At 34.5% G+C, this 20,177-nt stretch overlaps 1 protein-coding gene across 1 annotated transcript in view; it reads right to left on the bottom strand.

Moving 5' to 3' along the window:
- LOC129219225 (uncharacterized) overlaps positions 1-18,503 on the bottom strand; it is a 42,785-nt gene extending 24,282 nt beyond the window's left edge. Inside the window, exon 1 of the mRNA XM_054853549.1 lies at positions 18,425-18,503. The gene's annotated coding sequence lies outside the window, so the exon portion shown is untranslated. The remainder of the gene's footprint in view (positions 1-18,424) is intronic.
- Positions 18,504-20,177: the final 1,674 nt, after the last annotated feature.

Here is a 20,177-nt window from a genome sequence, read left to right as displayed (position 1 = left end):
ATTATGTGTATGTACACATTATGTATATAAATAATTTATATACATAATTATTTGTTGGGGCTAAAACTCGAAGCTTTAATTGAACTTCATACGTCCATGTGTATGGTGGGAGTTAAATTCTTTTAATTTTTCTCATTTCTTGAAATTTTTCAAAGATTCTTCTTATCTAGCCTTTATTCCATCCCCCAACCCAGCTGTTCTTCGATAATTACCAATAGAGTTTACAAAATATGACCGTAGCTTACGCTTTATACCAAACAAAACTTCTTCAATTTGGACTTTTGGTGTTTCATTAAACATCGCCCTAAGTTTTACAAAAGTGGGTTTTTCTGAAAATATAGAAGTTCCGGTATTTTCGAAGATGAAGATACTGGAAATCAAGATGAAAATACCGAAAATCCGGTAAAATACCGGAACACAATCACCCCTGGCTTGTAAGAAACCTTTGTTTTAAATTTTTGTTTATCCAAAAAAGGTAGATTTCTCATTACAACAATATTTTTTTGAGTAGAAGAAGCTTAAAGGAATAGAGGTAGAGCAATATGTTTTTCTTGTGCTAAAAAGAAAGCAGAAAATGCTTAAATATTGGGTTTGAAATAATACAAAAATCATTTGATTTTGAAGTTCAAGAACCCAGCTAGGAAATAAAACCAAAATTGCCGAGATAAAAATATAAAAACTACAATTTTCGAGCGTTCTTTGAAAGACCCACCATTTTTGGGCCACCCTCCCCTAGACATTGCTACTTAAGGGGTGCCCATTTCCCAGAGAGCGATGCCCCCTGTCCCCTCAAATATTAGGAAAACCCTCAAGAATAATATAACCAGCAGAAAAGAGGAAAGTACCCAACTAAAAGTTTCAATGATGTAGTTCAGGGATGTCCAACTGCAAAGAGCCCACAGGCCAGAACTCCGGTCACTGATCACTTGGCAGGCCGCAGTTTGAAAAAATTGAACAGTATCCTCTTATCTCTTACAAAACAATTAATAGTTGAATTATCTATATTAATAATATAAAGCAGTAGAATTTTTGTTTGAACGTGCTAATCTCAGGAGCTACTGGTTCGAATAGGAAAAAAAAATTTTGTGTTGAATTGTTCATTGATTGAGGAGGGCTATAGGCTATATAACATCACGCTATGACTAGGAGTGAACAGCAATAAAAAATGTTATGAAAATGGGAAAATTTATATTATAATATAAAATGCTTGGAACACAGAATATGCATAGCAACGGTGGCTCGATCTGTAGATGCAGGCTTCAGGATCCGATAGGCGTAGGTTCAAATTCGCCACGAGGCAAATCTCGAGGGAACTTTTCAAAGAATATCCAAATGATGCTAAAAATGATTCGTAAAAAAAAAAAAAAAAAAAATAGATATATGTATCCAGGGGTATGTCCAGGATTTTGCACAGGGTCCGTTTTTTGTGAACCGAAGGCAATCTTAGATCTGTTCATACTTGTTTACTTTTTAGCGGTTCAACGTTAGAGAGATTCTTTTTTTTTTTCGTGCAATATACCTTATAGGAAAGCTTATTTTGTGTTGGTTTAAACTCAGTAGTTGTGTTTTGATGAATAAATGTTAGAAAATGCCAGTTTCTGCAAACTTGACAATTAATCAAGAGTAAAATCCAACTTGGATTATTTTTCTGCTGAAGAGTTTGTTTGAATGTACTAATCTCATGAACTACTGGTTCGAATTAAAAGTCTTTTTGTGTTGAATAGTAAATTCATTGAGGAAAGCTATATAACATCATGCTTTGACTAATAGGAGTGCAGCAGCAATAGAAAATGTTATGAAAATGAGAAAATTTATATCTATACTAATATTATAAAGCTGAAGAGTTTGTTTGTTCAAATGCACTAATCTCAGGACCTATTGGTTCGAATTGAAAAAATTCTTTTTGTGTTGATTAGTCCATTTATAGAGGAAGGCTATAGGCTATTTTTTAAAAATCAGATTGACCGAAATGATTGTAATTGTAAATTAAATGTTCAATTAATTGTTTAGTTCTATAAATTCCTAATAGATGACGGGTAAGTTAACTGTCAAGAGGGCGCTGGCCGACAGTGCCGATAGCTGCAAGGAACCATGCCCTGTTGTGATCAGCCAATAGATTTTTGAATGCGTTTTTTTTTTTCGATGTTCAGGTACATAATTTGATTTTGTAGGACTTTTCTAACTGGGCTTTGTTTTCCTCATTTCTTCAATGTTTGTTTTAGTTCTTATAGCTGAAGACAGTTACTTATCTAAGTAAATAATTTGATTTTTTCGGATTATTTGTGATTGTTCTTTATAACATTTTTATTATAGTACTGATTATGTGGCGAAACACTTTTAGTTGTGTTGACCTAGAGCAGTGGTTCCCAACCTTTTTTGGCCCATCGCCACTTTCGGAAGTTAAATTACACCTATCGCCCCCCACGTTCTTCCCTTAAAAACACAAATTAGATGGCACTGATTTTAGTGAAGATTAATGTTACTGAACACCAAATTTTAGTTTAAAGCTTCGAAAGGTGCATGATAAAGCAATAATTAGCTTAAAAACTGAATTTTTTTAAATTCTTAACCCCTTCCCCTCCCCCCCCCCCCCAAAAAAAAAGAAAGGAAAAAAAAGAGAAAAAACGTAATTTGAAGTGCTTTAAGTGCTTTAATTAACCAACGTCATTTACATGCTTAGCAAAAATAAGAATACTACATTTTTCAGTAACATGCTTTTATTTTAAATTGAAATCCGAAAAAAAAATGAAAATTTTAACTGTTAAGATTTGTTTTTTTTAAACCTTTTTAATGGCTGCCTTGTGCTTGACAGAACTCCGTTAAAGCTTTGATGTCTGGCTTTATATTAGTGAGATTTAATCTGAGGTCCCCTTTGACGTAGATGTCTACCCAGGCAAGTTCGTAACCGTATTGCTTGAAAGTAATTTTTGATTCACAATCAAATTTCAAATCCATAAACTCTTTCTGCAAAGAGTTTTCCAGTTCATCCACATCTTCAAAACTAAATGGGTCTAAAATCCAGTCAGGAACTTGTAACTTGATCAAATCTCCAAACCTTGATTCCATGTTCTTTTTTAACTGATCAAGGTGATCAATAAAAATTTAAATTTTTCTTCAAGAAGTTCATCATCCATGATTAAACTTTTTTTAGAGTTGGAAGCAGGATAAATTCTTTACGGCCAATATTTGCCTTGTGGATTTCGAATTTGGCAATGAATGCTGAAATTATGCTTTTGGCCTTGATGAGGCTCATCTTGTTTACTTGAAGCTTAATGTCGACTTCGTTCATTTTTCAAAAATATCTGTGAGATACTCAAGTTCCAATTTGCGCTGTTTCAAATTCTCACTTAAATCAGGATCATGCAACTCGAGAAACTCAGCTACAGAGTCGAATAATTCAAAGAAACGGCACAAACTGTTTCCTTTGGAAAGCTATCTCACAGACGTATGTAAAGCAAGAGTTCGAATTTTTCATCATTTTCATGGCAAAGCTCTCGAAACAGGCGATCATTGAGAGAATTAGCTTTGATCTTGTTAATACCAGTAATGACTAATTGTAAGGTTTCATGTAAAACACCACTCAATTTTTTTTGCAGCCAAGTGTTGACGATGAATGACACAATGGATGGTAATCATTTCTGGCACTTCTTTTTTAAGGTGTGCAAGAAACCCAATATGACGACCCGCCATGGCAGGGGCACCATCTGCTGCGCAATCACTTACATTTGTCAATGGAATTTCTTTTTCTTCAAAATAATCCTTCATCACTTTAAAAATCGACAATCCCTTTGTATCAGTAATCAAAGTTCTGGCGAACAACATTTCTTCAGTTATCTCTTTCAGCTCACTAATAAACCTCACGTAAGTTAATAAAATAGCTCTGTTATCTGTCACAGTTGATTCATCAAACTGTAGTGCAAATTTACTTTGTTTCAAAACATTTATGAGTTGGTACTCAACGTCAGCAGCCATTTCATCTATTCTCCTGGAAACTGTGTTGTTACTCAGGAGGAGAGATTGACTTGTCTTTTCACTGGAGCCCTCACCAAGCAAAATTTCAACTATTTCTTTGGCAGCCGGTAGAATAAGAAATTCGCCAATCGCATGAGGCTTACCAAATTTTGCTATCAAAAGAGACACTTCGTAAGAAGCAAGAAGCTCTTTGTCAAGATCTGTTGCTTGTCTTCTAAGTAATTCACCCACCTTTGGCTGTTTATCTGCTTTTGTTTTAAGGTCTTGAAAATAACTAAGAGGTTTATTTGCTTTGTCACCATGTACTCTTGACAAATGCTCTTTCATTCGCGAGGGCTTCATCGCTTCATTGCTAGAAAACATTTCATCGCACAAAAGACAACGCGGAAACTGCACATTTTGCGGTGACGTGACAAAACCAAATTTTAAATACTCTGCTGAATACTGCTGCCACTTCTTTTTCGAATTCATATCGAACTTCCACACTACGAAACATGCACAATTAAACAGAAATTCATTAAATTAAATCAAACAATAGAAACTACGTGAGGAGGCTTATGCGCTGATTGCAAGATTCTGAATGACAACTGATAAAGTAAATGCAAAAATCCATTCCTACACATATGCATCCACTTTTCAAGCGTTAAATATATGCTGGCACCAACGGTCAGACAGTGCTTACAAGATTTTTTTTCTTCCTCGTGAAAACAGCAGTAAAATAAAAGACATAATTTTTGGTTTTCGGGATTTTTTTTATCCGAACAGATTTGATTGAGCTCTAAATCATACATGCATTATTTTCTGGGAACGACTTTCTTTGATTTGACGTGCCATATGCTTGGTTCGGTATTACACAACAGAGATATTCTGAAAGATATTTTTGAATTGTGTACCGATTTGTTTTAATAAATATAGTTTTTGAAAGATCAAGAATTTCCCATTACCAGGTATCCAAATAACAGGTCGCCCCCCTATCGCCCCCTAAAAGAGTTCGATTGCCCCTTGGGGGGCGATCGCCCCCAGGTTGGGAATCACTGGCCTAGAGCCATTATTTTTGGTTCTTGGAGAAAATTCCTTAAGTTTTAGAAGGTTTATAAAAGTTTCCAAAATTTACTTCCTTATTTTTTCAAACTTAGAATGTCATCCCATTATTTTACCGCCGCACGAATCGTTCCCCAGAGCCAATATTCCCTGCATGCGTAGCATGCGTTTGATGACCCGTCACGATGATGTGATGTCACAGTAAAGATGTTGAGTAACTTTTTGCTGTGTGCATGTGGGAAACAATTTTAATGATTTGAGTTTTCAATTTTAAACTGTGTTGAGTTGTTTCATTAATATAATTTATGCATGCTTTTTGATATGCGTCACGCCATCGCATAGGGCGATCGGGAATGCTATTGAAGTGTGAATTCTCAATCAATCTCTTATTATTTACCATGTTGTGACTGCAGTCTTGCTGAGGTGCTGAGATTGGGCCCGGGAGCTGAGTGCTCCAGATTGAATATTCCACGTTGTATAGTGGAGTCCTTTTGAAAGATGTAGGAAGTTTTCGTTGAGCCCAGCTAGAAATGCGGGCATGTTCCAGTAGTTGCCTTGAGACGTCTTTTTAAATGAGGGGTTTTCTTTCTAAAAATGAGAGTTTAAATCAAGTTGTGTTTGCTGATAAAAGATTTAGCAAGCAGGGCCATTGAAGAGAGCTGGATTGGATGTCCGTTAGATTTCTTCATTGGATGGATAGTTTCTGTTGTCTGGAAGGAGTTTTTTTTTTGAATTTAGCATGTTGGCATGGCAGTGGACGATTTTGATATGGGATCCAAATTAGTGGATCGCGCCTTCATTTTGTGCCAGCTTTTATGGAAGGAATAGCTTGTTTGGTATGAACTTTTAACTTGTTCATCTAAACTATTCTGTTTTTGCATTAGACTCAAGATGGTACTTGTATTAAACTAGTCGTGTGAATTTTACTGGAACTTTAACGATACTATTTAAAGAAATATTTCCTACTGATATTTTTGGGGGGATTTTTTTTAGTCAGTTGTTGGGGAATGCGAATTTTTATTCACACTTGTTAATATTTCCATGTTTTGATACATTTATTGTTAAATAAAATGTCTACTTGATTGTTAAATATGTGGTGTGTCTGTAAATTCTTTCTTCCTAAGCAGATCATTCCAAATTTTCAGCTGGGCTTGCTTGCTTAAAACCAGCTTTTAGTTCTTAGAATTTTAGGTTTTGATTGAGCTATCAGATTGAATTCCTAACAAGTTGCAGTAAAAAAAACTGGTTCACTCGCTTAAGGGCAGGGTTACGGTAGCATGGCGTGTGAAGCGATGAACTATGTAGTTGAAGGATCATTTTAGTTTTAAAGCTACCATTAATATTTTTATGTGTTTCCGAGATACTTTTAATAGTCTTTTGAAAAGGTGTGTACGCATTTTAGTTGAAGAAAAATGATCATTTCACATCAAAGGGTGGGCGGGGGTGTGGATTATTCTTGTTCCACAAACTTCCTTTAACTTCTTAGTATGGGCATCGCCGAGCGGGGACTGCTAGTTAATTATAAAACAATGAAACAGGAGGATTATAAAACAATTTGCTTACATTTTACTATGGAAACTGAGGTCAATCAACCTTCTTTACAAGGCCAGTAATGTCAACATTGATGCAGACCACAAAATATGTGTTGGCAGGACGCACACGGCCCGCCAGTTGGACAGCCCTGATGCAGTTTGTGCCATCTCAAAATTTTGAAAATTCATTCACAAAATTATTTGATATTTTACAAAAAACAGACCCTGTGAAAAATCCTGGAAAGATCCCTATCTATACTCCCAGTGGCAGAAACTCCGCGACACAGCAACATCATCCATCATCGCCGACAACGAGACCCTATCCCCTATCACAGACAGTTCTGTCAGTGCTAAAAAAATAAAAGTTGTCCGCAAAAAAAAGTTGTTTGCAACTGTGGGACATTTATTCCCATGAACTGCTGAAGCGAGGAGAGAATGATCACACATGGCACATATAAACCAAAACAAAACGATCTTTTTCAAATTGTTTACTGAAAAAGCAAATCTGAAATCAAAATAACGCATATTTCTCTGTACAAAAAAAAAAAAAAAAAAGTCAACACATTTCTGTGATACAAGTGAGAAATAACTAATAACATAGTGAATAATTTTGCTTGTTTGTTTTATCATATCGTTAGCAGTGGTGTTTTATAAAGTTCTCTGAAAATGCAGTGTAAAGACTTTTTCTTTCCGCTAAGTACTTTTAAAAAAAAAGAGCATATATCAGCGAATTGAAATGTGATCGCTTCAAATAGGGTTACTAGTTTTAAACTTATTGTTCTAAAATTTTTTTACATTAATAAACTTTTTATGTACCGTTTTTATACTTTTTTAATGCTTTCATTTTGAAAAATACAATCTGATTGCATCCGATATGAGAAATGAACTTTTACTCTTTTTTTTTTCCAAGCTAACTTCGCTTTATATGGAGGCAAATAAATGAAATGTCTATTTAAACCATCATTTCAAGATTTTAAAACGAAATTCCGTTTTTGTGGTTGAGTCAAAAATTTAAATGTTGAATAGATGGTTTAACTTTAGTTTCGCTGCAACTGTGTCAATAGATATTAATGATATGTATATCATAGGCTTCTAAAATGCAATTCTAAAACATTTTTTAAAAAATTAATTCTTTTATGAGCCGTTTTTATACTTTTGGAGCCTTCACTTTGAGAATTGCAATCTCTTTGCATCCGCTTTGAGAATCGGATTTTTCTAATTTTTGACGTTTAGTACGCTTTGTTAAGAGAAACAAATAAGTTCTCCTTTTATTTATATTGAAATCACGAAATTTAAGTATTTTTAATGAAATTGAGATTTTAAAGAGTTTCAAAGAGTTAAATGTTCAACCAATGCTTGATTTTTTTTTCAATTATTTAACGGAAATTAATGTTATTAACAGAAAAAAGAAAAAATTTCGCAAAAACACCCATTTTAAAATTTTATTTTACAATCCCCCCTCCGCCCTGCACACACAAAATTATTTGCTTTTTCACAAAATGAATTGATTTTTCAAAAAAAAAAAGACCATGTGAAAAATTCTGGACAGACCCTGTTCAGCCACAGCATGTTTTCAAATGTCAGGTGCCCACCAAGGACAGGGGGCAGGGGTTATCAAATTGCACTATTGAAACTTTTAGGGGTAGGGAATTTAAGAAAGATTTTGGGCTCAGTTTGGGGGGTGGGGGTTTCGCTCTTGAGAGGAGAGTGCTTCATAGAATTTAGGCAGGTGCATCGTTGTATTGGGTGGGGGTGGCACCTCCTGCCTTATTTCAAAAATAATTATTTTAAAAATGTCTCGTCTATTTTTTTTATTGAAATCACACTCAAAATTCTGCAGACAGATTAGGAAGTTCTAAAAGCTTGTAGCAGACAGCTACAAAACTTTTTGCCACTGGGTCTATATTACACTATATGACCAAAAGTATTGGAATTTGAATTACTTCTCGAGAAATAAAAGACTAATTGCTTTGTAACTTTTGTCATATTAAAGGTATGTTTTAGCTGTCATTTTTCATTGAAAGTTATATCACCCATATGCATTCAGGAGACTAGCAACAAATTTTGGAAAACAAAAATGTTTTTTGATCATCGTTCATCGTAAATAGTTGAGAATAAGATGTAAATTTCATAAATTAGTTACCCTACTATGTACAATTATTTTACATACTTTCGAGAAAATATCACTGATGTTCAGGAAGATATAAGCATTTCTTTCAAAACTACGAATTTTATTTGGAGCTTTTTGGCTCAAAACACGCAAAGTTTTCCATCAATTCCATCAATACTTACCAAACTTTTTCAGAAAAATTGACAGCATACAACAGAAGTATAAAACTAAAATTTGAAATTTGATTGTTGAAAATTTGATGAAATATGAAAGTTTAAAGCAATTAATTTTCCTCTGTGCATGTGTGAAAGATAACAATTTATAACTAACTAAAGTTATCAGCTCTCTAATAAGCTGAATTTGAGTAGCTCTTGGGCTGACTATTAATCATGAAGGATCATTTGCAAATAATCTGTTTTATCAAGAATCACACTGAGCGATTGCAAGCAAATGTTGCAAACGACCCCTAACGAGTCTTTGCCTGTCCAATTTCAAATTTGGTTCATTATAGCACTGATAACTTAAGGAATTTTTAAGATATTGTACTGGAATTTTTTTAATGAGTTGGAGAAACTAATTGGAGTTTGGATTATGAAAGGTATAAACTGCTATCTTTCGCGCATGTGAAGAGAAAAATTAATTTATTCAAATATCCATAATTTCTCAGATTTTTAACACTTTGATTAGAAACTTTAATATTATACTTCTCGCGTGCTGTCAAGTTCTCTGAAAGTTTGGTAAGCTTTGATGGAAAACTTCACGCATTATGAGCCAAAAACCTTCAAATAAAATTTGTAATTCTGAAAGAAATGTTTATATCTTCATGAATATCAGCGATATTTTCTCCAAAGTAAAATAGTTATTTCTGAAATTTACAGCTTTTTTCAGCTATTTAGGGTGATGGAAAAACATTTTTGCTTTCCTGAACTTGTTGATAGTCCCCTAAATGCATGAGTAATATAACTTTTAATGGAAAAAGACAGCTAAAACATACTTTTTATGTGACAAAAGTTACAAAGCAATTGGTCTTTTATTTCTCAAGAAATCCTTAAAAATTTTCATTGTCCCAATACTTTTGGTTAAGTGTATCTTGGTCTGGCAACAGGAACTGTGAAAAACATTTCCCTGATTAAGTTCACCTAATTTCCCAATGTTCGGTACCAATGATAACGGTCTCCTGTCTTTGCCCTACTTGAAAACCATTGCATATATGAAATAAAATGTAGTCTTTTAAATGTTTTAAGCTGTTAATTAAAAATATATTTCAAAAAATGCTCCTTTTTAACCTACTTTCCCAGTAAAAGTCAGAAAAAGAAGAAAAAAAGCATGAAAGAAGGCTTAATGCATCTTAAAAATGTTGCGAAAAACAAAAAAATAAATAAATAAAATAGTTAAATAAATATCGAAAAATTAAAAATTGGAAAGTAGGGTATTGAGATGCTGAAAAATGTCTGTCTGTCTGTACCCCTAATAACTTTTGAATGAATAGTCCGATTCGAACAAACTTTTTTTTTTGTTCGAAAAATCTCGGCGAGGACACCTCATTCCCATATTTCACTTTTTGATTTGAACTATTTTTTGTTCAATTTTGAAACTTAACATTAGCGCCTACGGGGAAACTGAAAGTCAATGTAGATTCCATACTTAAAGGCGGATTTATTTCAAACAAATTTTGTTGGAAATAGTTATTGACGCCAAACTCCAGACTCTGAGAATTTAGAGGCACCCGACTCCAACTCCTGTGCCCGACAATTAATCGGACTCAGACTCCGACTTCGTAGCTTTGGCAAAAATTTATACACGGAGGACAAATGACCGACTCCGATTCTTGGATATTCGTCTCCGACTCCTTTGTACCAAAATGAGATTGACTCCGACTCCGCAGCTATGGTTCTCACTGTGAAATAATTATTGTTGATATGATTTGTTTTTATTTTCACGCTAAAGTTTTTATTTAGGTATTCAGTTTTCGGCGAATAAACTCTAAGTCATTTATGTTTCTACATAACGATATGCGCAGAGTATTTATTTATTTTTTTTTTTGACAATGAAAAGTATTTCTTTAAAGTTGACATTTTACTGTTTTTACTTATTTTGGTAAGTGCATTAATTCATTTAAAACATTATTTTTAGCAACAGGGGAAAAATAAACATTTTTTTTTTATATGATGCATTTATTTTAATAAGCTTATTAATTTTAATTATTATTTTTTCGTTTTGAAAGCTGTTAAAGAATTTTTTTAAAGGGATAAAAGTGTATTAGCTGCTTTGTTTAAAAAGTGCTGCTTTTTTTTTACGCATCTAATTTTTTTAGATGTGTGAGGAATACTTTATTCCTAGAAATTAGCTAAAATATGTTTGAAACAATTTGCGATTTTAGCTATTTTTGAGAATATTGATCAGGTACTAGAAAGTAGTATGGGTATACGGGAAAGTAGGCTCATATAGTTCTAGACGGAACTTCTTGTTTAAAGTATTTTTTATTATTTACAAGGAAATATTATAGGAAATCTAAAACAAATGCTTTACTTCCAGTAACCAGTTAATTAAAGAATTCTAAGAAATTATTAAAACCACCCATTAAGACATATCTAACTGTGAAAAAACTAAGAAGTTTTTTGAAAATATTTTTGAATTAAATTTTCAAGCAGTATAATTATTGCTGCAAGAAAAACAAGTGAAAGTATAGAAATGAGTAGAGAAAAGCTCACAAATACTCAAAATCATCGAAAATCGCTCAGAATTGTGTTTTTGGAGCTTTAAGTTCGAAAAATCACTGGCCCTAATATTACAAAATATGATCTTACAAATTGCGTTTTAAGACGTGAGTTTAAGAAAATATTCGTGCAAGGGTCCCCATGCCGCCTTTCTTTAACATGACAAGCAATGGGTTTTTTAAACTACACTTTAAAAAAATTTAAGTGGAATAACCCCTGAATGTGAAACATTGCTTAAATTTTTTGAACCATAATTTTGAACAATTTTCTTGGGAAATGCTTCAGATCCTCCTACCCATAAAATCTTCAAAGTTTGTCCAAAGTTGCGTTTTTGAAACTTCAATTTCGAAAACTTGCAGAAAAAGAAGAAATTGATATCAATCTACTTAAAAAAAAACGATTGGAAACAGTCTCTGAGCTCCCTCCCTTACCCTAACGTCAATAAACATGACGTATAATCGTGTTTTTAAGGCTAAAATTGCGTTTTTAAAACTAAAAGTTTCAAAATTTTGACTGGACAACTTTTAACTGTTTCCTATCTGATCAAAAAACATCTGTTTTTCGTTTTTCAATGTGCCCCCTTAAAACTTTTTTTCTGGTTACGTCACTGCACGCAATTGCAGAATTCAAGCAAATTTGGTGAGAACTAGACAAAGGAGATAAGTGCTTTTTGTTTGACTCTAAACAATTATATTCTCAGGAATTGTATCTGCTTCAATGATACAAAGGAAACTAATGTTTTGGGGACAGAGAGAGGAATATTTTGGTGCCCTAGGAAAAAAATAGAGAATCATTGCAATGATTCTGTATTTTGTGTGTTTTTGACTGTGTATCTATGATACACGAAATGAAGGGGCGCCTCAAGGCGCCCCTCATTTCATGTGAATGTCGTCGTGTTCCGTCGAAAGGGGGGGGGGGCACCTTGCGGCGCCCGGGCCAATTGCCCCGCTCACCCCCCTCTTGGGACGGCCCTGCCGAGGACTGCAGTTTCGTGCTTATTAGCACTCATCAGCCCGGCATAGGAAAGTGACTGAGCTGGAGATGGAAAACCTCTTAAAGAAGCCAAGAGTGCCAAACAAACTGGTAGCTAATACAGAATTAGCACTGACCAGACGAGTGACCGGTCACTTTCTTATGTCGGGCTGATGAGTGCTAATAAGCACGAAACTGCAGTCCTCGGCTGGAAATGACTGAGCTGGCGGTGTATTTCACGTATTTCTGCCTTAGCCTTGGCTATAGGGCGGGTACTTACTGAATTAAAGTTGAGTGTTTTCCTCTTCTATGTTGAGAATATCATTTTGGAGCGTTTTTTTTTAGTATTTGGCAGGCGGGCGGGGGGGGGGCACTGCTTTCTCAAGTATCAATATTTATCTACCATTCTACATTATGTTAAATTATACTAGAAATAATTCTGTACAGTATTTAAAATAATTGTAAAAAAAAAAAAAATCAGACAAAGGTTTCAGCATCTAACTTTTTTGACCCAAGACACTCTGAAAAAGCACAAAATTTAACAAAAATAAAGGGAGATTTTATTTGTTTACCTCTTAACAAAGCGTACTCAACATCAAAAATTCGAAAAATCGGATTCCCATAGTGGATGCAAAGAGATCGCAATTCTCTTCAAAAATATAAAAACGGCTTGTACAAGAAATATTTTTGATACAATTATTTTAAAATTACATTTTAGAGTCCTATGATAAACATATCATTAATATATGTGGACACAGTCAAAGCAAAAAAAAAAATTTAACGATTCAGCATTTTAATTTTTGACTCATGAAAGAAAATGGAATTTTGGTTTTAAAACTTGAAATGAGAGTTCTAATGAAAATAAAGAGACTTTTCATTTATTTGCATCCTAATAAAGCAAAGTCAGCTTGAAAAAAGAACAAAATATGATTCTCATATATCTGATGTTAAAGATTGCATTTTTCAAAATGTAGAAATCCACAGAAAAAAAAGGGATTAAAAGTGTTTATTTAAAGTTAATCATCCTTGCTAGCATCGAAAATTCAAACCCATTTAATTTTCTCCCAAAATTACAGTTAAACATTGCATCTCATCATAAAAACGCAAATATTGACAAGCTGGTAAAATGATGAGAATATTTTCTAATCTAGTCATTATAAAGGTTCAACACACAATCATATTTTTTCTGCATCCTTATTATCCGTTTGCAGTTCCAAGTTCATTTCGCTGATATATATTATTATTGTTTGTTAGATATATATTATTATTGTTTGTTAAATCATGAGTGCCAGAGAAACTCCTTTTCAGAAAAGTTTACAACAACACCGCAGCTAATTAGCTCTGATAAAACAAACAAAATTATTTAAAACCAAACTTATTTTCAGCTGTTAATTTCTTTCCAAGAAACAAACAACAAGCATTATATTTATTTGGCAGTAGCAATTATTTATCTCTTGCTGGAGAATCGCAAGAGTGCCAATTTTTTTTTTGCAAAATTAGCAGATTTTGTATAAGCTGATAACTTTAATTTGACTTCAAAAAGGTTCCAGAAATTATTGGTTTTATACACGGAAATATGCACCTTATTTTGCTTTCAGATTTGCTCTTTCAATAAACAATTTATGAAAGATCGAACTTGTTTATCAGAATTTTGTGAAGGGTCCATTTTGACTGATCGGGATTTTGGGCTTTTGTGAAAGGTCCGTTTTGGTTGATCGGATTTTTGTGAAGGGTTCGTTAACGGACACAAATATCCTCTGGCCAGACCCCTGCTTATGCGAAGAGATTGCAAAGCTAGTTAAAACGAAAGCCAAATTAATATAGATGGTAGTTAATAGGGATGTTATCGATAGTAGACAAAAGGATCGCCAAAAAGATCAAAAGAAATTTTTAGAAATAGTTTTGGCAAAAGTAAGTAAGTTTGGCAAAAGTAAAAGTAGTTAACAGGGGCATGGGTTAGGAAGTGGAAAGTTTAAACATTTTGTTAGTATAGCCTAAAAAAGTTACACAAAATATCATTAATGGACACCTTGAAAAAATGCAAATGAATTGCAACGATTAAAGAAAAATAATAAATACTGTTGAATCCCGACTTACGCGAAGGATGCGTTCCAAGACTCCTCGCATAAGTCGAAATTTCGCGTTGTGGAAAAGTGTTGTGTCATATGATTTTTTTATTAACATACCCAATCATTTTAGACATTTAAACACGTTTTAAACTGTGTTTGACCAATGACCATTTGTTAACTATGTATTAACGCTTCTTACATAAAGAGCTGAATTTTTACCGTATTTTTTTAAAGGCAGTGGTTGCGGCACCGACCGCCGGAAATGCAATGAAGTACCGACCTCCTTCTGCGCATGCGCAGAGTAGAAATTACGGCCTTGGGGTCGGGATTGTTTTATGAACCCGACCAAGGGGGCGTTACGATGGGCGGGATCTAATTTCAACAGCCGACCAATGATATTCTATGCGGTCGGACGAATTATGTATGGCCGACCACACAAATTAAGATTCTTTCCCAATGATATTCTATGCGGTCGGACGAATTATGTATGGCCGACCACACAAATTAAGATTCTTTCCCAATGACCATTCTAAAAGCGGTCGGACGAAATATGTATGGCCGACCACACAAATTAAGATTCTTTCCCAATGAGTCTAAGCGGTCGGACGAATTATGTATGGCAGACCACACAAATTAAGATACTTTCCCAATGATATTCTATGCGGTCGGACGAATTATGTATGGCCGACCACACAAATTAAGATTCTTTCCCAATGACCATTCTAAAAGCGGTCGGACGAAATATGTATGGCCGACCACACAAATTAAGATTCTTTCCCAATGAGTCTAAGCGGTCGGACGAATTATGTATGGCAGACCACACAAATTAAGATACTTTCCCAATGACCATGCTGAGCGGTCGGACGAAATATGTATGGCCGACCACACAATTTAAGATTCTTTCCCAATGAGTCTAAGCGGTCGGACGAATTATGTATGGCAGACCACACAAATTAAGATACTTTCCCAATGACCATACTGAGCGGTCGGACGAAATACGTATGGCCGACCACACAAATTAAGATTCTTTCCCAATGACATTCTAAGCGGTCGGACGAGTAATATATATGGCCGACTACGCAAATTAAGATATATACGCCGAGCGAAATGATAGTTCTGGAATTAATATAGATATTAAAACGGCATACACGATCTGTAATTATGCTTTAATCATAATTCAATTATTCGTTGCGATACATCGACCATCTCCGACCAGTGCCCTCGCGTGCCGCTGCTTTGCGGACATGATTCAAATAGACCCTATGAAATTCTATGGAGGTCGGATGTATAATATGAGACTTAATATGAATTTCCAGTGAAATACTATATTTAGCGATAATTTAATAAGAATTAAGGTAGATTTACGGCGACTAACCGATGTGTGTCACCGCCGGTCGTATAATACGGCAGGAATTCTTTTCCGAACTCTGACTCATGCCCTCGAGCGCGAAATTCTAGGGAGGAAATCCGTAGAGCTATTCATTTTGAACTCTTTTAAACAGTTTTCGAATATTCAATGTACGATTTGAAACTCGCACCGCGTTCCATGATGCTAGCCATTTTTACACGAACCAAGCACGCACGCACATGGTCGGAAGTAGTTGGAACTAGTGACGTCGCTAGCTGGAACCGCCGTGCCACGCGAAGCGAAGGAGGCGTGTCAATCCGTTGAAAGTGTCAGATTTGCGCATGCGCAAGTTTCTAGGTCGGATGCCGAATCCAGCTCCGACGGTCGGTGCCGCAACCACTGCGTTTTTTAAAAGTTGCATTATTCAACATAAAATACTTTTACGATGCACAAAATCAATGAGAGAGAGATATATGAAAATAAAACAGTACGGAAAGTACAGTATGTAGTAATAATAAAGCACTGCACTGGCAATAGTACTATACAGTAGATGCAATAAGTTACATTTATAACTTAAAAATTGAAGACGTTGATTTATCCTGCGCGCAATCTGATCGTCATTCTAATATATTTCTTAAATACAGTAGCTTCGCAAATGCTTTTATGACATTTACATCTATGGTAATACCCCTCTGGGACCCCCTGGACTTATACATATTGCATTCTCTTGACCTTTAATTATACGTATGAAAGATTCATGCATCTACTTAATTGTCGTGCTACCTTTGACCCACTTTCTAGTTGTTCAAGCTTATCAATAATCTTTACCTTTTCTTAAAATATCGCAAACTTTTGGTTTTTGTTCCCGTCTTCAAACTTTACATGAAACAGCATGCCTAAGTGCCATACTATTTCATCACCTTTCATGTTTAGAATAAATAAATGAAAAATATGAGGAGTGGTGATACATACACACTAACACTGCTATGTTTATAGTGTGGTATGTGGGAACTTGCGCAGTCAGTGATGCTGAAAGGATGAAAGTACATTCATGAATTAGTGTTGAGTAGTCAATAACAAAACCGAAACTTAGCATCATAATTCCTTTCCAAATATCTTCGAGAATAAATTCGTTGCTCCGGAAAAACTCGCGTTATAGCCATTTCGGGTAAGTCGGATCGCGTTGTAGCGGGAGTCGACTGTATAGCAGAAAGTAAAAATGGTTTGAAATGAATATATTTTATTGTATTGAGAAAAAGAAAATTTGTGATTGATTGAAAGTTAAAAAATTTTATTCCTTTTGTGATTTAAAAAAAAAAAGATTTTATCACAAGTGTATCAATACAATGTTCCAAACTGTTAACGGTGGTTCAGACCCATTCGTTCATGAACGACACATCTCTATATGCACAGTACAATAATTATACATAGACGTTTTAAAAAATCTTTTAACATTTAAAAGAAAAAATATGGGTGAAACATGTTTGTTACTTTTTGTTCTAATATTTTGGAGTGCTATTTTACCAAAAAAAAAAAAGTGCAATCAAATTGAAAGCATAAGTGAAGCCATACCTGTACCCAGCAGTAAAAAATAGCAACCTATTATTATTATTTTTTTTTTTTTTTGAACCATAATCATTATTCAACTTAGAGTGAAACTGACATTTACTTCTGTGAATATATATATTTCCAGCATAAAATGTTCCCCAAAAATACCTTTATTCAACTATAATATTCTAATTAATTATGAGCTGGACACCATATAATGAGAAAAATTCACTTTAGAAAAAAGAAATTCCTCCCTCTCCTCTGTGCAGATACAACCACCATTTAAAAAAAAAAAAAAAAGTTTTCGAAAGCTCAATTTCCTCAATGAAAACTAAAATTCAAAAAATTCGATCCACAACGTTGAAAAACCTCCTACATCAAGTTTGAAAAGCTAACTGTAACATAAAACTTTCAACTATGAAATTGATTGTAATTAATATATAAAGTAAAAAATAAATTTTTCCTTATAAAAAAACAAAATTGTTGACAATGCTCAAAAACAATCTAGCCACACATGCAAAAACACTACAGCACACTTACGAATAGATGATCATATGTTAGTAAAGCTTAGAATCAAAACTAGTTCAGTCGCACATGCAGAACTACAACACACCGAAACCCGAAACAAATAGATGCATATGCATTTCAAGACATCTTATGATCAAAGATTATCTTAAAATATTATATTTAAAGTGCCTTTGGAAATGAAATTAACTTTAGTTTTTGAATTTCGGCACTAAGCCGGTTGCGAAACCGTTAAATGCAGGATGGTTACGAGTTTACACTTCATAACAGATGAAAGCTTATTATGATCACTAATTCAAAACATGAGTAGAAACTGTCAACGGAACAAACATTAATCTTCACAAAAATCACAATCATTAATGACGATTATACTTTTGACAATCAAACGGAACAATATTTTTCTGCCGCTGAAGCGCGAAACAGAGGGAAGCCATTTTGATCAAAAGGAAGGCAATGAGTGTGGTACATATTTAATACTACAATCAACACAGAGGGTGCTTTAGAAAACAAAAAATATCCATTTGATTGAATACACACACCTACATATATAGAAAATCTATGAATTTCAAGTACCATCAAATCGTACTTACCAATTAATTCCGAAGAACACGTCTGATACCTAATAGAAGCGTAAGCGTCGATGGACATACGGTTTCTCTGCACCGACTCTAGCTTTACCTAGCTGATGCCATTACAAAAAATATGTATACTAATTAATGTTTTACAGCATTGAAAGTTGTGGCTTAGCTACTATCGCTAGCATTAAGTTTATTTAAAATATCCTTGAAACAATTTCTAATCTTTGTGTGAAGCTGGAATTCAAATAAAAAGAAAAATTTGAGTAGAAAAAACGGTAAAATTTGCAGAAAAAGTGAAAGATATGTGTAAAGGGACAGTGGCGGATTTACTAGGGGGGCAGTGAGGCGACCGCCCCCTCCATAACCGTCATTTTCCGAAAACAATAATATGAAATAAAATAATATACTAGCAATTGCTACTATTTTAATCAAGTGAATTCTATAAACTTGCTTTAAATTACTTTTAGACAGTAGTTTAGTCAAGGATGGACGGCGATAGACACTTTCAACCCAAACTTGCACCCCTTCCAAAAAATCCCTCCCCCCCTTTTTTTTTGAGAAATCACGATTGCTTATTGTTCTAACTTCACCGTCCTTGGCGTTTGGTTCCATTTTCAGCTAGGACCAGATGCCTCTGCTGCACCACTGCCCACCGGCCTCTGGTCCTGAGCACTGTCCCCCGGAATCCGCTGCTCCTGGTCGGTGGTGTCCATGTCCTACACACACGCACGCTCATACACATGCACACTCTCACACGTACAAACTCACACACACGCCTACGTGCATACACGCAGGTCTACGCACACACACGAGCATAAACACGCACGCACACGTGCCTTTTCACACACCACTATACACACGTAACCGCCCAGGAGGAGGGGCAGGTTTGGGGGACAGGAGCCGTTACTAGAAACAATAACTTCAATGAGGAGGGTTGTGTCGCAACTCTGATTGCGAAAAACATAATTTGAATTCAAAATTTCAGAATTCAAATTATTATTATTATTACTATTATTATTATTATTATTTTCGAACTTTAACAACACTGTTCGGCAAAAAAAAAAAAAAAAAAAAAAAAATCAAAATGCTTTTGACATAATTCTTGCTGATTATTACAAAAAATGACCCATTGAATCCAAATACGACTGCAGTTCCATCCTATATGTCCCACTTTTTGGAAATGGCATCTACCATTTTTTTTTTTTTCAGTTTTCGACTGTTTGAGAGCCATTATTTTTATTTGGATTAAAAGGGAGCATTATATTAGCCATTAACACTCTTCTGAGGGACTAGAGAGGTGCAAAGTTCAAAAGCATGAACATTTGGAGCAAGTTGGAGTCTCATGGAGGTATTCCATAAATATTTAAAAAATCAACGAAACCGATCTTTGTTTTCTAGTTGCTTGTTTTACAACGGTTTCTTTGGGCATAAATTCAGCGTATAGAACTCACTCCTATGAGCTCTATGTCCAAAAAAACGTTCACGTTGTAAAAAAAATAAAGCATCGTATTTTGCATAGCAAAAACTATGCTCACTAATATGTAAAACATAAGTTTTCAAAGCCCTACTGGATGGCTCTTATTCCTTTGTATACTCTTATTCCTTTGTATGATCTGCAATAAAAAGCATCTCTTGCTTACGCAATCGCAATATTTTTTTTGAGTTCGAAATCTAGATCTGTCTTTGCTCTGCTTTTCTAGGAGTTCATTCCCTCCTATTTCCCTTATTATTTAGATTCCGAAAACTTATTTCCTTACCAAATAAC

This window comes from Uloborus diversus, chromosome 3 (assembly GCF_026930045.1).
Source record: "Uloborus diversus isolate 005 chromosome 3, Udiv.v.3.1, whole genome shotgun sequence".
NCBI lineage: Eukaryota > Metazoa > Arthropoda > Arachnida > Araneae > Uloboridae > Uloborus > Uloborus diversus.
This window is presented reverse-complemented; position numbering and strand designations above follow the sequence as displayed.